This window comes from Crocodylus siamensis, chromosome 2 (genome assembly GCF_052110815.1).
Source record: "Crocodylus siamensis isolate JL-2025a chromosome 2, ASM5211081v1, whole genome shotgun sequence".
NCBI classification, from domain to species: domain Eukaryota; kingdom Metazoa; phylum Chordata; order Crocodylia; family Crocodylidae; genus Crocodylus; species Crocodylus siamensis.
In genome coordinates this window covers 175,193,246-175,213,113 of record NC_143396.1, presented here as the reverse complement: position 1 = coordinate 175,213,113, position 19,868 = coordinate 175,193,246, and the positions used below count along the sequence as shown (strand labels likewise).

General features: G+C 45.0%; 1 protein-coding gene across 4 annotated transcripts in view; it reads right to left on the bottom strand.

Moving 5' to 3' along the window:
- LOC149871364 (uncharacterized) overlaps positions 1–19,868 on the bottom strand; it is a 164,666-nt gene that overhangs the window by 131,647 nt on the left and 13,151 nt on the right. For 3 of the 4 annotated variants that reach the window (XM_090032379.1, XM_090032376.1, XM_090032377.1), the window contains one exon: positions 15,441–15,520. The gene's annotated coding sequence lies outside the window, so the exon portion shown is untranslated. Of the gene's footprint in view, positions 1–13,057; positions 13,196–15,440; positions 15,521–19,868 lie in introns of all 4 variants that reach the window. The other variant, XM_090032378.1, reaches the window with a different exon arrangement.

Genomic DNA, 19,868 nt, shown 5'->3' with positions numbered 1-19,868 from the left:
ATTCAGAACACACTAGATACCTTTGCAGGTTCCCTTGTTTTTATTTGGGAAATCAGTAAATCAGTTTTTCTCCCTGGGACTAACAGAGTAAAGGAAAATAACCAGAATGGCTGCAACCATTTATGTAAGCAATTCCCTTTCCTTTAAACCTGAAATAGACAAGTTCTGAATTATCAAAGAGCCCAAAAGAAGAACATTTCTTCATTAAGAATCTCAGCGGGATGAGATTTGAGAGTAAGTCTTACTCAGATATCGTATGTGGCAAGTAGTCCCTTCCTGCTGTACCATCCCCAACAGCATCTTCAAATCTGATCCCCCATTTGGTCCAACTATAGTTTGATGCCCTGCAAAGAATATCAAGATGCCAAAATAGTTTCTAAAATGCAAGAAGAAATAAAGCTGAGGCCATAGTTAGGGACATGTTGCTGGCATAGCTATACCGGTCCTAGTTTAGACACAGATTATACCTGAAAAGTTGCACTTTTGTTATAGCTTATTTGAATGGTACTCCCCCTTCCCTGCAGCAAATAAGTCACAGTGGCCAGAGACCAATTTTGCTAACACATGCTAGTGCCCACAACAGGGGCTTTTTTGTCAGCACGGTTAAATCAGGGGTTACATCTCTTCATACTCCAGATTTAAATGATTTTCCCAGGAAAACTTTATAGTGCAGACCAGGCCTAAGGATATTTCATTCATTTCCAACATGGCATGAGTTTTAAAATTTAAACTGTGAACTCAGGGACAATGAGGGCTGGGGTGGCATGGGTACTAAAACACATGGTTGACAACCCACAGGTTGTAAGTTTGAGGCCAAATCAGAAGCACTCACGGGCATCCCTGGCACAATTCCAATGAATCTGTAAATTCTGTTAACTACCTTGTCACAAGGACATAAAAAAGGAAGGAAAGAGGGACAATGACCTGATTTTACCCCAATGTGGTCATAAGTAAAGGAGATAGGAGTTAAATTCAGACTTCAAGACAAGATTTTTCTCCAGCTCGCACACACAACATTTTACTTTTCGAAAAATGAAATGCAGGTATTCAATGTAAAATCCTTTTAAAGATAACATTCTGCCTCACTGTGGTTAGGAACTTGAACACAGAGCTGGGACCAGCAGGAAGCCAAGAAAGCAAGCCTAAAACAGTTTTAACATGCACTGGTGAGAAAAACAGCTGAGAAATATCAAGTATCAGCTGTTCTCTACTTTTCTATAACAGTCATCTTACACTAACAGCAAAAAAGTGCTGTAGAGTACTTTTTATTTGTAGCTTAAACATAGGAAATGGCTTTGTCTTGTGTTCACTAGCATGACGCCTGAACATCTGTCATATGCCTTAAGCAATCAATATGCTGCCTGTACAGTGACTCCACCACCACTTTGATATACAAGTAAATAAGAGACATTTTCACTGCACTACAGATTTTACCACTGCTATCAAGGGATGCATCAGTAGGTAATTATTACATAGCAAGCAAATCAGGGCAAAAAATTAGTTGAGCACGTTGTAGCCGCCAGGCCTCGACCAGTCGCTCTCATGCAGCTCTCGCTCGGGTAATTGATGTTATACGCCTCGCGGGCTCATGTCTCCGCCTGAGCTGGTGTTTTCCATCCGAGTCTTCAACCCCATGCTCACCTGCCATGACTTGTTGGACCTCAGTGTCTGGGGTCGTTCATCAGGTGTGTTCGTTGACCCGCGGTTCTTCCCGGAGGTTACTCACGGGGGTCCACCATCCCTACACCCCAGCCTCATGCCTCTTGTGGAGCGGTGTCCGAATGGTCGATGCCTTACTCCTGGGAGCCCTTAAGGCAGGGCCACCCCAGGGCTCCGGCACTATCTACATAACTTACAGACCCATTTCCTTCCAATCCCCCTGGAGCCCGGGGAGACAAAACAAAGAAGAAAAGGAAAAAAAAAAAGAAAAATGCTCCAACACAAATCTGGGCTCCCTGGCCCTTTAACTTCCCTTCTACCCCTCCCAGGTCTCTAAGGGGCATGGCGTGCCTTATCCCTCAGGTTGTCTGGTTCCCTGCCTACTCCAAGGCACCTCCAGGTCCGGTGGCAATATCTGCCCCGATGGCAACCCTTCCTCTCTCGGGTCGGACTTCTTCAATGTCCCACTGTCCCCACACTCCCACCTGCAGTTCGCTCCGTCTTCCCAGGACGTCACACTGCCGCCTTCGAGTGATGCTCCTGGCGTCCCCCTGTCATCCTGTCTGAGGCGCCGTCAGGATGATCCTCTTCTTTCTTGCCTTTGTCCCAGCTGGTCCTGCTCCCCTGGTCCCATGAATCGGGTCACCTCTGCTGTCGGGGTTAGTTGCGGCTCTGCTCCCTGACTCCCCGCCAGCTCCGCAGCGTGCACCGCCATTTTTATCTTTGCTGGCCAGTGTTCGGTGCTGACATCACTGGCCAGCCACAGCTGGATAAACAGGCAGCTGATGAGCCGCGCAGGCTCTGCCTTCCACCCCTCGTGTGCTGCACTCCAAGCTGCCGGTAAATATTCGTCCTTACGGCGCGTCCCAGGACCCGCATCTCAAAAGCAGGGGTTTAGACAGGCATTAACAACTTCACCTCCAAGAACAAAGTGAGGCTATTACACATTAATATAATTCCATTCAAGTGTCTTTAGAGGCTACCAAGAGTAGTGTAGCTGTAATAGTGTAACCAGAACCTGCCCATGTGTCCTTAGGAGCATACATGTGTCTCAAGATTGCTTTCCTGTTCTGGATATTTTCTGAGCTACATATTGTGAATAAGGTAGACATAAGTACCACAGGTGATCTCACCTGCAGAAATCAAGCTGCACTATTCACATAAAGAGTTAAGTCAGGTTCTTACCAGAGCACTAAACTCCCCATGCTCCCATCCACATACAAAATTCTCACCAACATTTAGCTGCACTTCCAATGCTAATTCACCTGAGGCTGTAGGCTACAATGCAAGTGAGGTTTTCACTCTAATACCAAGCCAATCTGTTAAGCAAGCTCAGGCTAAACACAACCTAGTGCTGACAGTCCCCCACTGTCTTACGTGAATGATCTTACATAGCAAAGAAGAACAGACAAGTTCTCCTGCAAACAAGGAGAGATGCAGAGTGGTTCAGCACTGCGTCACAAAGATGAATGGTGAGTGCCCCTGGAAGTCCTAGTGGCACAGGCAAGTGAATACATGACCAGCAAGCACACTAACTCAGGACATCTTTGCTGTTAAGATGCTCACATCCAAGCTAAGCTAACATTAATTAAGTCTGCAGTGAAAACGTTCCCCCAGCAGCTGACTTGCTGGCTTCACTATAGTGATAGAAACTCTACAATCTCCTTAGGTAATCTGTTCTGATGTTTAAATGTTATTCAGCAAGGCATGCACAACCATGACATGCTGGAACCTGGGTATTGATTCACCTGCAAATCCATGTTGCTGGTGACTTCACTGATACTGGTACCCAAGCTAGCTAGACAAAAGCTAGTTCAAGCAGAATATAGTACATGCTACACCACGGTTGGGCAAAATGCAGCCCACAAGCCAAATCCAGCCCACGAGGCCATTCTATCCAGCCTGCAGGGCCCCTAAAAATGTAGAAAATTAATATTTATCTGACCTTGGTTCCTGTCAAAAATGACAGGAGCCAGAGGCAGTAGGACCCAGGGGAAGCCCCGGCAGGCTCCTGCCCCACCCAGCCGGTAGCCCCAGCAGGGGCTTCTGGCCTGGGACCATGTGGCTCCTTATGGCTGCTCTGGAGCAGGAAACTCAGGTAAGTGGGCAGGGAGGGGTGAGTTAGGGGAGCAACGTGGGCAGGGAAGGAGCTGGTGCTGAGCATGCGGAAAAGCAGCCCCTCCCTCACCCTGTGGCCCTGGGACATTGATTCCAAGACACTGGTCCCAAGATGGTTACCAGGGGGCGGGGCACCTGTCAGGGGGCAGAGCTACCCATCCAGCCCTTGACAGCTTGCCAAAACCAGGTAAGCAGCCCTCTGCCAGAAATAATTGCCTGCCCCTGTGCTATACACACATGCATCTCTGATGACAATGTAAAAATAACCTAAGATGTACTTGTACGTGCACTGATCTTTCTTAATGGGGTAGATCTCTCAAACAGGTAAATGAGGGAGCAGAATTTTTATTTCCCTCAAGTTCAGCTCTGAAAAGCAAGCACCAGGGCACCCAAGAACACAGTCACCCTACAGATTAGAGGGGAAGTTGACTCCTAGAATCTTAGATATGTTGGTAGTGATGGTTCTGTGTCAGATAGGCATAGAAGAAAAATCAAGATAAAGGAGTCTTCATATGAATAGTTCAACTGAGATTCACTTAAGATTTTCCAGCATTTAGAAACCATGCAGTAGGTAAGAGGACACACACCTTCCAAGCAGTAAGTAGTAATAAGACTTCAGTTACTGGTTCTCTTCAGATAACCGGGAGCCCAGGACAGAAAAAAACCCCAAAAGACAAATAATAATTTAAAAGAAAACCCTGTGGCAGAGCACAAGTGGAATGCTTATCATGTGACTTGGACTGCAGCTAGCTAGGGAAGAACTAGTAGTAAAGGCAGCCAGAAAATACCCCAAGGGTCGTTTTTTTAAGGGGGAAGGTGTGTGGCGGAGCACCAGTGGAGTGCTCGCCACTCTGGGGCTATTACAAGCTCCATGGGAGCTTGCTTGCAGAGCAGTAGGGGAAAGCCTCCCCCAGAAGCCAGGTTAAGGGGGTGGCAGAACACACTGGATGTCTACCATTTTAAGAGCTGGGGGCAGATGTTGCCCCAGCTCTGATGAGCAACCACTTTAGATCCAGGCCAGCACAGCTGGAGGCAGCAGTTTGCTGCCTGATGCCGCTGAAGTAACATCTCCCAGTGGAGCTGCTCTCCTGCACCAACTCAGAGGTGAGGGAAGAAGCTTAGGGGGAAGGTTGCTTCGGAGGCTCTGGGTCCTGGGCGTCAACTAAGACTGCACCTTGCCAGAGATGGGTGGCCTGGTGGGGCTCCTAGTGGCGTGGGAGCCCCCAGGAAATGCCAGGCCAATTACCACCCTGGTGAAAGGCGAGGAGGGGTGCCTTAAGCCCCTGCCTTCAGGTGGGTTATTTACCATCAGAGGTAGCAGAGGGCCAGGCACGCCCCGGTGTGACACCTGAGCCTATGTGGAGTGCAAAACCCTAGAGAGTAGATAGTGGGGTATGGGACCCCGGAGAGTGAGAAGGGTGGGCCAGGCACGCCAGTGAGTGGCACCTGAGCCTGCAGGGGGTGTTTGACCCCAGACCCCAGTGTAGGAGGCAGAGCAGGTGTCTCAGTGCAGCCGGGGGTACAGAGCAGGGTGCAGAGGGGCACCTAATGGCCTGCCCCAGAGGGGCAGTTGGGAGACCCTGGTGAGAGGGGAGAGTAACGAGCGGGAGTAATGAAGCCCTGCAAACACGGGGGGCCTGAGATGAGGTTCTATGAGTAACAGGTGGGCCCCGGTGAGCAGAGGGCTTGAGGAGGTCCTGCTAACATGGGAGCCAAGTTAGGTCCAGGTAAGTCTTCAGATGCCTGAGGCCACAGGTGGGCCAGAGGCCGATGGTGTGGGGCAGCTGAGGAAGTGCCGCAAACAAACAACAGGGGCAAATCCCTGCTTGAGAGGAGCTGGGTGAGGGACCCGGCAAGATACCAAAGCCAGAGTCAAATCAGTGTTTTTCAAACCACGCAGCGCTCGCTCCGATGAGAGCAGCAGGAGATGCCAGAGAGGCCACGTGCTTGCTAGCTGGGGAGTGCAGGGAAGCAAGCCCAAGGACCCTCTTGGTGAGGGCAGGGTAAGTGTGGCCCCGGGCAAAGGAGGGGCAATACGACTGTGGCCTTGCAATGGGGTGGTAAGAGAGAGATTGTGCGAGAGGCAATGGAGAGAGAGGGACCCCACTGAGAGGGAGGTGGTATGAGTGTAGCCAGGAATAGGGCGGAAAGCGAGAGGCCTAACACTGTGATGAGTTGAGCCCAGCCACAGGCCAGAGCTGAGCACAGCTGTTAGGAACATCTGTGAAGCTTGGGATGCAGTACAGGGGTGGCTGGAGCTGCATACGTAGGCCCAGGAGAACAGAGCATTCAAAGGGCAGCCTCCTGCCTAATTAAGACCATAATAATCTAAACAACAAGCCATGGCAGGAGAGAGAGGCAGGCAGCATGCCCAGAGACAGGTAGGAGACTATCACTGTGGCTGGTCAGGGAGTTCCTACTTTGCCACACCCCCATACTAATAATTTGACACCTTCCCGGAAAAATGTTCTCAGTATCATGAGCCCCATTTATCCAATGACTGGGTAAAAGATGACTGCACCTGGTGCCGCATAATATCTCTTTACCATTCATATTACTACGCTGTGGAAATGTTGTAATAGCAGTCTAATCAAAAGAAGGTTCTTTTTTTCAGATGTATAAATTTTTTTCAACAAAATTTTCATTAACTACATAAACTGAGCTGACATTTTTGTCACTGATGAGGCTTGTGCAATCATCTCATCTTTAAAAGGCTACATCCAAACTTTAAGAAGACAAACTCAGTGGCAGGCAAAGGGCTCCACCCACATACTGCCCTAGTGACACTAAGCAGCCTTTATATAAAATGTTGCTCTGCCTCCCATGTCAGACAAAACAGGCTTTGACCATTACCTCCAGGGGAAACTGGAGAAATAAATCAAATCAGTGGGGAATAAGTATACAGGCTTCCCTAATAATGGGTTCAATGGATGAGAAAGGCCAACTGAGGTGATCCCTAGTTTTCAGTTGAAATGTTAAAAATAATTTTGTAAGTAAGATGTTAAAACAATTGGGAGGGGAGCAGGGCTAGGAATATATTCAGGTTGTGTGCAGTAACACATGCTCACTGAAAAAGGGCTTTGTTTGTAAGGGATGCCATGCTATTTTCCTGAGCTCATTTCCCACCCATCTGACGAAATAGCTATCACTGGCAAGTTAAGCTGTAGCTACAGTATGCAAGGATGCCACAACAGAGGTGTCCCATCACTGAAGAAATTCTGCTTTTGAAGTACGTATTCATCACTAGTCTACTTTAGACCGAGGGCTGAGGAAAGGTTACTGGACCATAAAAGTTCTAAGGGTGTTATTTTCCTGCCTCTTCTTGCTGACTGACTGAAAATGATGCTAAAAAACAGCCAAGGAGGTAACACCCTGGTTTCACTGGAGAACAGAAAAAAAGATACAGCTTGCTAAAAAACAGTCTCCAGCCAATAGGAAGAGAAGAATGCCCTGTTCTCCTGGGCCTATGTATGCAGCTCCAACCACCCTTGTACTGCATCCCAAGCCTGACAGAATGGAGGGAAAACCCAGCACTGCTTCCTTGTCATCCTCTTCCATTTCCATGCATAGCAAAAAATAGCTACTCAAAACCCTCTTCTGTGGCACAAGGTTACCATGATGCCATTCTTTTGAAGAACCAGATACACTGCAAGTTCTAGGCAATGTCTCAAGTCAGAACAGCTGTCAGCAAGTCCTCTGTATACACAGATGTGGAGGCGAGCCACTTATTTGTTAGCAGGGTAAATGTCACATGCACAAGCTCTGAATGCATCCTCCTCCACTCTCTAATGCCATCCTTGGGAGCCAAGTGTGTAGAACATTACAATTAGAGAAGTCAGCTATGGCAAAGCAGCTTGCATGAACAAAGTAGGAGTTATGCAGGAACAAAGGGCATCCATACATGTGCTCCGGGCTGGAGAGCCCACTCTAATTAAAGCTTGTTCAACAAGCTTTCGTTCAAGTGCTCCCACCACCATTTTGAAGCATGGAAACGCTGAATATGTGTCACATAGAGGCTGCTGGAGCATGTTAATTAACAAGTTCCAGCACACTAAATTAATCAAGGCTAATTAGCATGTCAGAGCAGACATCCAGCACGGGTATAGGTGCCCAAAGAGTTTCCATGCAAAACAATCCTCTCTCTAATATATGCCATTAGATTTTCAGAGGTCGACAGCTCTGCAGACCATTAGGGGTTAAAAAGTCTGTGAAACCAATGAAGTATACTGTGAAGACACCTTGTCCCTACTGAAGAGCAAAGAGAGCTGCAGCAATAGCCCAGCTAATTCCACACTGCCCTACTCATTTCTGAATGCATGATTACTGTACCCAAATACTAAAGGAGGTGAGATATACACATGCTAGCTGGATGCAAATAGCTTTTTTGGAGTTTGTTTTAAAACAACTCTCAAGCCTTGGCTCAAACATTATTAAAATGAAGTGTCCCATGGTACCCAGGCCAGGCTCTAAACTGAGAGCACAGTATAATAGTTGTCACTCCTCCACCTTCTGTTGTCTTTACATGGTTGTAGGCTGTTGATCTAAGGATAGAGGCAGACAAGGTTCTTTGAGTAAATCCAATATCTTTTATTAGACCAACTCAAATAGTTGGAAAAATTCTTCTTAGCAAACTTTCGGGCACAAACACCCTTCGTCAGGCTGAGGAAGCGTCTGCAGATGGTCTGTGCTTTGCCTGGATGGAGTGGTAAAGCAGCCAGAGGCAAGTATCTTTGCAAGTACATTGTGTTTACATGTAAGATGACCACTAAGACAGATACGTAAACTCTAAAGATAAATGATGGGGTAAGGACACTCTAGTGGACAGTTATCCCATTGATAAAAATTCTGACACATATTTGGAAGAGGCACAAGCTTGTCTCAAGACATCTGGAAAAGTGACCCTTAAAAAGCAAGACATTCTTTTCTTTATTACTTCTGTTATGCAGACACAATTAAACCTTGTGTTTGCTCTCAATGGCTAAGGTCAAGTCCCAGTGGGGAAACACGTACCCTCTAGGAGATATTTAAGGTAGCTAGGGTCCAACAGGACTGCAGTCTTTCATAAGCAGACACAGCACACATTTAAAACTTTTACAACAGAACAAAGCATGCATGATCCGCAGCTGACTGTAAAAGGTAGCAGTATTCAAACCCCAGCCATGTGGTCTTGTAAATACACAGACTATCTTACCTGACCTGCTCCCAACCGTTTTAATTACCTATCAAAGCAGTGTAACATTACTCAGAATGTCTTGTGCTCTCAGAGTGAAATAACCCAATTATCTGAGACAGTACATAGATTTTTTCCACCCCAGAATTACAGCAGCAATACAAGCAGTGTTCTTATGTCTTGGGAGGCCAAGTTGATTGACACATTTTGAAAAATGCATAGCAAATACTGTAGTTCTGCCAACAAGGGAAATGAAGCCTGGATTATACAGAAAATATATTCCAGAGGGGAAAAAAAACACCCTTTTCCAGTCACATGAGGTAGAGTGATGCAAACATTGGGTCAGAGAGACAAAATACAAGTCAGAAATGCAACAGCAACTGTCCCATTTTTTATACAAAGCTATCTCAAAGTATAAGAAACCAGCACCAGTTGGGATTGAACCAAAAGGGAGGGAGGGAGAACCCCAAAATATAGTTTCCATCTGTTTCAAGAAAGAGCTTTTGAAATCTTCTCTCTGGTTTCTTTGTGTGCTTAAAAAAAACCCCAGCACCATAATTTAGTAATTCCCATTAAATGGCAGATCTTCCCTCAAGAAGCTGTTTTCACATGTAGAAACAGAGTTCTCCTAGTCCAAGGGTGCTCAGCAGTCTGCAAATCCATGGCATTTGGCCCATGGGGCACCCCATGGGTTGGGAAATCTGGTGGCAGCAGTAGTGGCAATTAATATGGCCACTCTCCCCTGCTGCCAAGTTCCCAAACCCCAAATCCCATGGGGACAGCTGGAGCTGGGCTATGTTCTCTTTCCTCTAGTGCAGCTAGGTTGTGGCCAAGTCATGCCCCCCACAGGGCTGGGTTGGGGCAACATCAAGCCCCCTCCCCCACTGAAGAGTCAAGTCAAGCTCCCTGCCATCCCTGCAGGGTCAGGTTGGGGTTGAGCCATACCCACTTCCACCTACACAGCTGGACTGGGCCCAAGCCATTCTCCCTCCCCTCACAGAGCTGGGTTGAAGATGAGTTGCCACCTGCCTCCCTCTGTGGCCAGATGGTGCCCAGCTAGATCTGGTGCCAGGTGGGAATCACCATCCAGATCCAGCCCAGGGAAAGACTGGGCACTGTCCATCCAGTCCCCACAGGGCAAAAAGGTTGAGCACCACTGTCATTGTCTGTACCAACTAGCATTTCTCTGCCATGCTAGATATTGCCATTCACAGCGTCCCAGGAGGTTTCTAAAAATCTACATTAAATATCACCTCTGCAAATTTCTTGAGGACTTTATCTCCCTATCATGAATCACTGTCATTTTTTCCCTATTCAACACCAAAATCCAAATTGACCAGTTTGCCCCTCATTTGCAACTCACCTTAAGACAACTGGGAAAAAGAAAGAAGGAAGCAAGTAAAGGCAGCTTTTACACATCAGCAGCTTAATCAGACATTTAGCCTAACTGCCCTGCTTCCCTTGTAATCAAAGTTGTTCCTAGTTCCAAGAAGAAAAATTAAATCAAAAAGTGTTTGGGAGGTAACACTACAGAACAGGAAATTTTGTTAAGAAACTAGAAACAGAACAATGCCATGGCTGGCAGTAGACAATGCAAGCCATTAGAGCCAATGAATGAATTCAATACCCTTCCTTTGCAGTTCAGAAGCAAACATGAGCTAGGATTGTTGGCAAATTGAAGTCAGTCTTACCTCCTTTTTTTCCCCCTTTCATTACCTCCTTGCTTTAACTTTAAGTCCCTGGAGATTGGAGACTTATAATATAAGCACATAATTCTTGACCCTATAAGGCTAGAAATAGTGATTTAAGTTATAATGCATTAAGTGGCCCCACTTTAAAAAGTAAAAGCAAACTGAACATACCAGGCAGGGAAGGGACATAGAATTGCAGTTATTACACAGAGGCTGGGCAGAAACAGCCCCACCCTTCCTCCTACTCCTTATCCGTGCTTGTAACACCACCCACCTGCTCCTGGATAAACCAGGTTTACAAGAAAGATTGGTTCACTTAACGATCTTATATTCTTTTAGAAATCTTGATCTTAAATATCCTGTGCTGCACAGATTTCTTTGCTAAGCAGTGTTAGGCTGGCAAGATTTCTGTGGGACTCATTGGATAAGAAGGATCCTCACCAGGTAACTGAATCTTGACTTATCGACCACTGCAACCTCAAGGTACCAACAAATGACTGAAAGGATATCCACTGGATATTGACACTGGATATTGATATAACAATCTCCTTCTCACTCCCAATTAATACCGTTAATATGCATCTACTCTCTGAAAATACATTAAAGGTCATAAGAACTTTTTTAGGACAGTTCAAAGGTTTTATTGTTTTGTCTAGCAACTGCTATTGCTTCTAAACCTTTCAGATCACATGTTCACTGCAATAGTTCCCAGCTCATTAGAAAAACAAGTTATGCTAGGCTAGCAAAGGATTAAGTCCTCCTACAGCTGAAGACAGCCACTTCTGAAAAGCACCATTTTAATTAAGTTTAGTGTGAGAAATAAACCTATCCATGGGCAGACTGAGGATACGACTGCTTTAAAATTGTGGCTTGTGGGCAAAGATAAAGGCTCAAACTGAGTATACCAACCAGATCTCTGCTTCCTTTGCTTCCTGCTGGACTGTCCATCTATTCAGCTTTTCAATTTAAGGGGACACAATTCTGCCTTATATGACCAAACAGAGCCGATGGATGGGAGAATACTGGTCCTGCTACTAAAGGTTTAGCAACTCCCACTCTCCATTACAACCTCAAAGAGGTATTCACAGTGAGTTGCAATGAGTGATTATCAGAAACATTTATCAACTTGAATCTCAGACAGAACAATCATCATAGGCTCAGCGTATCCACTTTTGCTATCAAATACCTTCAAGGGTGTATAATGAGGTTTTCAGTCAAACACAGGCACATCAGAATAATAAATATACTGGGTATATCAAGTAAGACCATGCATCAGGTTGGAGACATTGCTACACTGCTTCAGATGGAATAGAAATATAATAATTACTCAAAGAGAAGTCCGCCACTACAGGCTGTGTCTATTTTAAACAGGGAAATGTTAAACAACCATGGCAGATCTGTGCACCACTGGATATTGACACTGGATATTGATATAACAATCTCCTTCTCACTCCCAATTAATACCTTTTATATGTATCTACTCTCCGAAAATACATTAAAGGTCATAAGAAGCAGAAGCACAATAATGAAGTGCTAAGCTAAAACAGGATATGATTTAGTTGGCTAGCTGAATCAGATCCAAAGTCAACTAAATCAATGGAAAGAATTCCTCTCCTAATAGATTTTGAATCAAAACTCTTGCAGAGGGAGGTTCCATGTACACATCAGATATGCTCGAAGACTGAATGTGGCAGCATATTTACTGATGAAATATTAGAAAGCCCTACTCAGTCCATCAGAATCACATAGTGCCCCTAGAGTTCTGTGGACCTTGAAAAATTGAGCTTTATATTGGAGATGCCTTTCTTATATCTTCAGGTAAGGATGAGGACATAGATTATAGCTGAAGCCATTATGTTGATATTCTTAATCACATTTGGGGTCAAATATACAGGCCAGCAAAAAGGATTCAACAAAAAAAAAGGCAGTCAAATACTACAGATCAGGGGTCAGTGGCCTTTAAGCAGCAGCAGGTCAAATAACAGAGCTTGGTCTACGGCTGGCCACTGCCTGTGGCCCAGTCACTGCCATTGCTGAATGCTGCCAATTCCCCGCACTGTCCCAGCTCTGCAGGCCAGAAAAAAACAAGCTTTTGAGAGTTAGATATGGTTCATGGGCCAAAGACTGCCGACTCTTACTATAGATTGCTATTTGTATTGTTACCACTGCCCATTTAACTGAAAATGTTAGTTCTATTGGAAAGAAAAACCTCCCAAAAACAGGCAGCATAGTATTTTTACTATACTAATCAAAAATGCTTGAACACAGCTATCTATAGAGGACTTTTTCCAGTGGCTGTAAAATCATTAAAGTTGTCGAGAGTGAAAAAGTTTCCGAGAGTCCTTTTAGCCACTTCCTGAAAAATACTTTTCTCATGGTCTACGCTTAGGCCCTATAGCAAAAACAATATTTCGTTTACCTTATGAATCTCACTTTAAGTCACCATGTTACAACTGCAAATGATGAGCTGCTGTTGGGTGCTGTTATAGCTTATTTGAAGCTGAGGCACTTCTGCTGCTACTTCCTGCTTCAGAGTATGTGAAACCACAGAACTGCACTGAGGGAGTCACCCAGAATATGAAGACAGGACAGAAAGAAAATCCTTTACTACAAATGTGGTCTGACAACAGACAAGTTTCAATACACATATACTTCATTAACCAGCCACCTGTACCTTGTGCAACAGCTGGCCCCAAAGGGAAAGCCATAGTAACTGTGCTTTTGAAGAAGGAAAAGCTGATGAATGAGTAGGAGATGCAGAGGGAAATCTGCAACCCTCCAGTGGGGGAGGCAGATTACCACCTTCCCAGCCCTCAGAGCAGGGGCGGGCAATTATTTTGGGTGGAGGGCCGTTTACCAAGTTTTGGCAAGCTGTCAAGGGCCGCATGGGTAGCCCTGCCCCTTGACAGGTTCCCCACCCCAGTCACCATCTTGGGACCTAACCTCTGACCTTTGCCACTGGAAGTCCCTCCCCTTCCCCCTGGAAGTACGCCTTTGGGAAAGAGGATTTGCCATCACACAGGAAAAAATGACATACTAAAAATCAAACACCCATAATAATATATTTCAACTTATTTTATATATTAATATAATATCTATCTATCTATGTATATATATAGATAGATATATAGATATATATTATAATTAATATATATAAATAATACATATATTTTTGTGGTGATTTGTGGTATATATGCAGAAGTGATTGCATATGGAGATTTGTGGGGATGTGTGTGTCTGGGTATGGGGTAGTGCAGAACGGCTGGGCAGGAAAGTGGCCAGGGGGGAGTGGAAGCGAGCAGGAGCACGGGACCTGCACCAGTGTCCCAGGGTCAGCACCAGCAGGGCCCAGAGCAGGGCGGCAGGAGCGCGGGGCACGGGCTGGCAGGGATCTCTGGAGCCAGGCTGGGTTACACCAGAAGAGAGATGGGGGAGCTAGCCCAGCTCCACAGAGCCCCTGCAGGCTGGGACCCCACTCCTACTGCCCCACTGGCACAGGCCCCTCACTCCCGCCCGGCTGCCACTGGCTCCTGCATGCCCATTTACACCCAGTGCCCCCACTCCAGCCCCATGGTACAGGTGGGGAGCAGCAGGCAGTCCCGACCCCACACTCATCTGCAGTGAACAAGCAGGTGCTCAGCGCAGGAGAAAAGCACCCCCCTGGGAGCAGGGCCCCATGCTGCAGCCACTCACGGCCCGCGCAGGGCTGTTCTGCCTCTCTGCAACAAGAGCAAGCACAGGTAGCCCTGCAAAGGCTTCAAGAGCGCCAGCTGCAGGTAAGGGGAGCGGCCACTTTCCCCCTGTGCTGAGCACCAGCTTGTTTCCCACCGCCACTGATAGACTGGGCCCTTCGCCAGCTCTGGGCTCACCTTTGACAGGAAGCAGGGGCAGTTAAATACAAATTCTCTAAATTTTTTAGGGCCCCTGTGGGCTGGATAGAATGGCCTGGCAGGCCAGATCCATCCCGCAGGCTGTATTTTACCTACCCCTGCATCAGCCTCAGCAGCCAAGCAAATCAGTTTGACTTATTTTCCACCTCTCCACAGCAGCAGCATAAGCAAGGTTAAGTACAAATTTTGGGTTGGAAAATACACTGAGAACAGATATTTTCTTGGCACTGGCCACATTTCCATATTACTCTTGCCTGAGTCTCACTGGAAAAAACAGCAAAAGCTACACCAGGGAACAGGGTAAATGCCACAGGAGTACTCTCTCCTATAACATCTGGCAATTGACAACAAGGCAGGCAAGGTGGCAAAACAGCTAGATGACTGGGAACCTTTCCAGTCTTCCACTGCCTCATCCCTGATGGGAGACAATACAAATGCTCCCCAGGCTAAAAGTGAGCTTGACTACTTTTCCTAGCTGTCTGCAAACATATGTGCAACCCCCATAGGGAAGGATAAGGGGAAAAGGCTCCAAACCTTACTAATAGCAATAACACTACAGATAAAACTAGGACAAGGAGCCTGTGGCCAGACCACCTAGGATTGCTCTTTACCACAAAAATGAAGTACTTTTGGATTTTGTAGCAATTAATCTGTTCCGCTTTCTTCTTTTTCCTTACGTCCCAGTGTTAATGGCAAGAAATTATGGATAAATCACCGAAGGGGGAAGCAGAGACAATAAATCTGATCAGATAAACCAACCAAGATGGTTAAGCGCAGGTCTCACTAACTATAGGCCATAAATCTTTACTAGTAGTAGTAATGCATCCTCCTTTTCTGAGCAACAATGATTAGTTTTGCAATGTACAGCACCTAAAAGAGATGCAACAGTAACTTTGAGAGCTAAAAGCATACCTGCTGAGAGTGCAGACTTCCTTCAAGGTGATGTCATGTTGGGATGCAAATGCCCATCAGCATTTAGGAACTCCTGAACCCTGCAAAAGTGTTACAGAACATAATTAATTACAGTGACACTGGATGAAAACACTTAGGCAGGTTACACCCCAGCCACATTTGCTAGGAGCAAGAGCAAGGCAAGACTCCAAATTTAATAAGAGTCTCCTCTACAGTCCCCATTTTACTCATGGAGACATGGAATGGTAAATAACTTGCTAAAGACTAGAAAGGGAGCCAGCACAAGTACCTAGACTACTGCTGCACAGCTCGTGGCCTCCAGACCACCACTTGCTCTGCTGGGTAATGCTTCCTCAATAGTCAAGGTCATAAAAAACCCAAAGTCTAGGCAATTATACTAAGTAATATCAAACACTCCACAGACACTAGTACGTCTTTATCTTGCTAAATACGTTCTCCCTCTCTGTAAAGAACATAAGCCTTTCTAGGCTTTGGTAGCATGTTTTCCAATGGATTTTGAATGCACTCACATGCCTTTCAATACCAGACAGACTTGTCGCTTCTATTTAATTAGGTACAATACATTGACTTTGTTTCTGTTGCTGTATACAATTTTTTGCACATTAGTCATACAGAAGAAGTTTAGCAGCTCTGAGCAGAAGGTGAGACGGTTTAAATTGATTTGCTGACGGTGGAAATGCACATTGACAAGGTTTGAAGCACCAGATACACACTACAGAAGAGATCTTAAAAACAAGATGTTTCAGTAGTTACAAACTGTCCCAAGTAGAGATGTTTTTCTTTTTTGATTTTTTTTTGTGTGAGGAAGTGGGGGGAGGGAGGGAAGAAGAATGCCCCATTATATCCAAGGTTGAATCAAGAGATATTAAAGCAAAAAATGGCTAATACCAAGTTTTGCTCTTCCAGTTAGAAGTTCTAGTCCATCCACAACAATTGCCTTCAGCTGTTTTTCCACACTAAAGATTTGAATTTGGAAAAGAGGAGAGAGAGTGGGAAGAACTTTTAGTAGAATATATTACACTGTATTGAAAAATTTTAAACGCCTGAGTGCAAAGTTGTAGTCACAATGCTCCAAAAGGGTAAAGGAACTTGATTATATCAAAACTGAACAACGAGATCAATCCAAGGATTTGCAATTTATTTCCTGTGTCTTGAGCCTTTTTATAAAACGGCAGGAAGACAGTGTATTTACAGAATGTTTTGGTTTGCCTTTGACTCTGAATAAGAAGTCTCCTAATTCCCTGGTCTTTGATTTTGAATCACAGCCTCCAGCTATCACTAGCCAGTGTTTTACAGCATGTGTATACGAGCGCAGAGGATGCTCCAACGTAGCGTAATTACAGCATGTCTGCTGGAGCATGGCAATGCGTGTAATTAATCGAATCTGCTGGAGCATGGCAATGACCGTGCCCCAACAGCCTCACACATCTTGCGTATCAGTGTCTCCACACTTCAAAATGGTGGCAGGGGCATTTGCAGTGCTTTAATTAGAGCAGCTCTCGGAGCTGCTCTAATTAAAGCACCACACCCCAGAGCACAAGAAAAAGTGCCCTTAAAGACTAACTACAAACTCTCCCTCTTCCTGAAGGAGGGTGTTTGTATTCAAAAGCTTGCAAAGAACAAATTTTCCAACTATTTGGTTGGTCTAATAAAAGATATCAGATTTACCCAAAGAACCTTGTCTGCTTAAAGACTAACAAGAACTTAGTCCATTCAACCCTCTTTTTTCCCCCCATTAATAAGACCTCAAATATTACAGAAGCATTTTCAAGGATTAAAATTGTACTGAAAACCACCAGACAGTAGCGTCAGTATCCAAACCTCATGAACAAACTTTCCATTCCCATTTATAATCACTACCCTCTCTGCTTTAAATTACCACCATAACCAAAACAGGAAAGTTACTTACAGAAAGCTGCCCAAACTCTACACCCCTGGGAGACTCACCATTACCAAGTTCTGAACTGAGCAAGATCTTTCTACTAAGAAACACATACTTTGCTAAGATGGAAAAAATAGTATATAAATCTAATTTGGTCATTCACCCAATTCAAGAGCAGATTATTTGTAGCCTACAGAAAGGCAATTTTTCCCAGTGATAGTGAAATACAGGTCTCTGTTAACATTACAGGATCAAGTTTGAAAATTTGCTCCACATGTCTTTTTTGGAAACACGAAGTTTAGACCAGGATGGAAGAAGCAATATATTCAGGATTAACAATATCCAATTGGGGTGGAAAAAAAAGGCACACAGAGGAAAGTTTCCTTTTCCTGAACAGCCAGACCTTAACCTCTGGATTGTGCTATATAAAAGCAATGAGAAGATTTTTTCTTGGCTTTACCTTGCCTTACAGCTCCCTTCTCCCCAGTCCTCAGTCAGGCTGCTGTTACTATGAGAGGAACGTTATTGGCAAAAACTAAAAACAAGCTCCTACTGCCACTGCTGAGCAAAGCAAACTGAGTTGCTTGCGGCTTCCTTAGGCATTGCTAGCCAGTGAGTTAATAAGTTCTGTATGTAGTTGGTCTGGTCTTTCTTCCCAAAACAGCTGCATCTTAGGAACAAAGCACTTTGCCCTGTAACAGCCAGCTATACTAGGAACATAAATAAAGCACAGTGCCAAGCAGCATCCCAACACTTGGGTCCTAGAACTCAGCTCAGACTCGTACAGTTCTCACCAATAATTCTTCTCAGAACTGCCTTATCCCATGACTGTCCTTTGGGTTTGAAGTGCAGTTTCACTTTAAACAGCACTGGATCCACTATGAATTTCCACCAATTCTTATTTCCTTCTCACTGTCAAACAAACTTGCTTGCCATGTGTCACCAGCCCAATGATCTTATGCTTCCCATGCTAGTGCCTTGGTGGTCACCTGTCAGTACTAACCAGTCTACTATAATTATCAGTAGATACAATACCATTTAGTTCATACAATATGGCACAAAAACCTTTAAAACAGAACTAAATATCAAACAAAAAAAACAAACGGGAATAGAAAAGGAAAAGAGAAATTAAATGGCCTGCAAAGAGTGTAAGATGATGTTTTCAGAGATTTAAAGTGTGCTTGAGAAGTGATGAGGCAGAAAGATAGCCAGGCAGGGACCATAAAGAAGGCTAGTGCATAGTATGCAATAGTGAACAGAGGGCTGGCAAGTGAAAAGAAAGGTACTCAGTAGCTGCCAACCTGTCCTCAAATCCAAAAGTCTGAAAGCACAACTATCCTAATCCCATGTTATCAAGGCAGGCATAGACACTTGATAATAGGACAGATCTGGCCTCCAAGACCTAGGCTATAGAGAAAGACTTCTTTGAAAATCATATAGGCTTTCTTCTTAAGAGGTTTATCCTAATTCTATTTAGGAACTATGGCCTCTCTGACAATACTAGCATCAAAGAGCACATCAACTTCTCCAGCTCCTGCATGATTAACAGCTCAGTTCTGATGGATTTATTTTTGGGGAGAAATTATTTTTTTAAATCCCTTCCATATGAGCACAGATGATTTTAAACCCTCCAAATATGCCTGGGAAGCCTTATTACAAAAGAGAGGTTCTCCCTACCAGCTGACAGATACCTTGAAATGGTCATTTTCATGATCATAAACACCAACTACACAGGTTTTTAGCCCTGGGCTGGACTGGATAAACACTAATAAAGAGACAGGCAGAAATCCAATCCCAGCTTCACTGCTAGAGGAAAGCATGACAGCGGGGGGTTTGTTTTGCTTCCTTCTAGGGCATCAGTGACACACTTCAAGCTATGGTCTGCAGCTTATTTCAGTACAGAAGAATTCTCTTTGATATATTCTATGGGGATGTTTTATTTAACATGCAACTCAACATGCTCCCTGAAGGAAGCCTTCCCTGGTCAATTGGGAAGTGAATGTTTTCAGTTACTGTTTTGCATGGGTATAAAGCTATTAAGGATACATCTCAAAGGACTTGCTTACATTAAAGCTTCCCAACAGTCCCATGACATAGCCCTGATTACCCCTCTTACAAAAGATGAAGAAAGCCTAAGGAGACAGAGCAAGTCAGCAGCAGCTGAAGTTGGAATGAAAGCAGTATCCTTGCTACCCCCTTCATCCCCTAATCCAGGGTTAACCAATCCAGCACATGTGCCACAAATGGCACAAGCAGCCAGTGTGGCATGCAACAGATCACAGAAGGAGCAGGGAACAAGAAGCAAAGCAGATCAGGCAAGCAGTATAGGGCAGAGAGCAGAAAACAGATCAGCAGATTGGGCAGGGGAAGGGGATCAGAGTGCCACTCGGGAAGGGTGGAGGGCTTACCATGTGGCATGCCTGCTAGAAAGGTTGATCTGCAATGCCCTAACCATTAGACAACAGTATCATGCTTCCCTACTCTCTTACCTTATCACTGTACAACTGTTGGCGCTGTATGCTTCT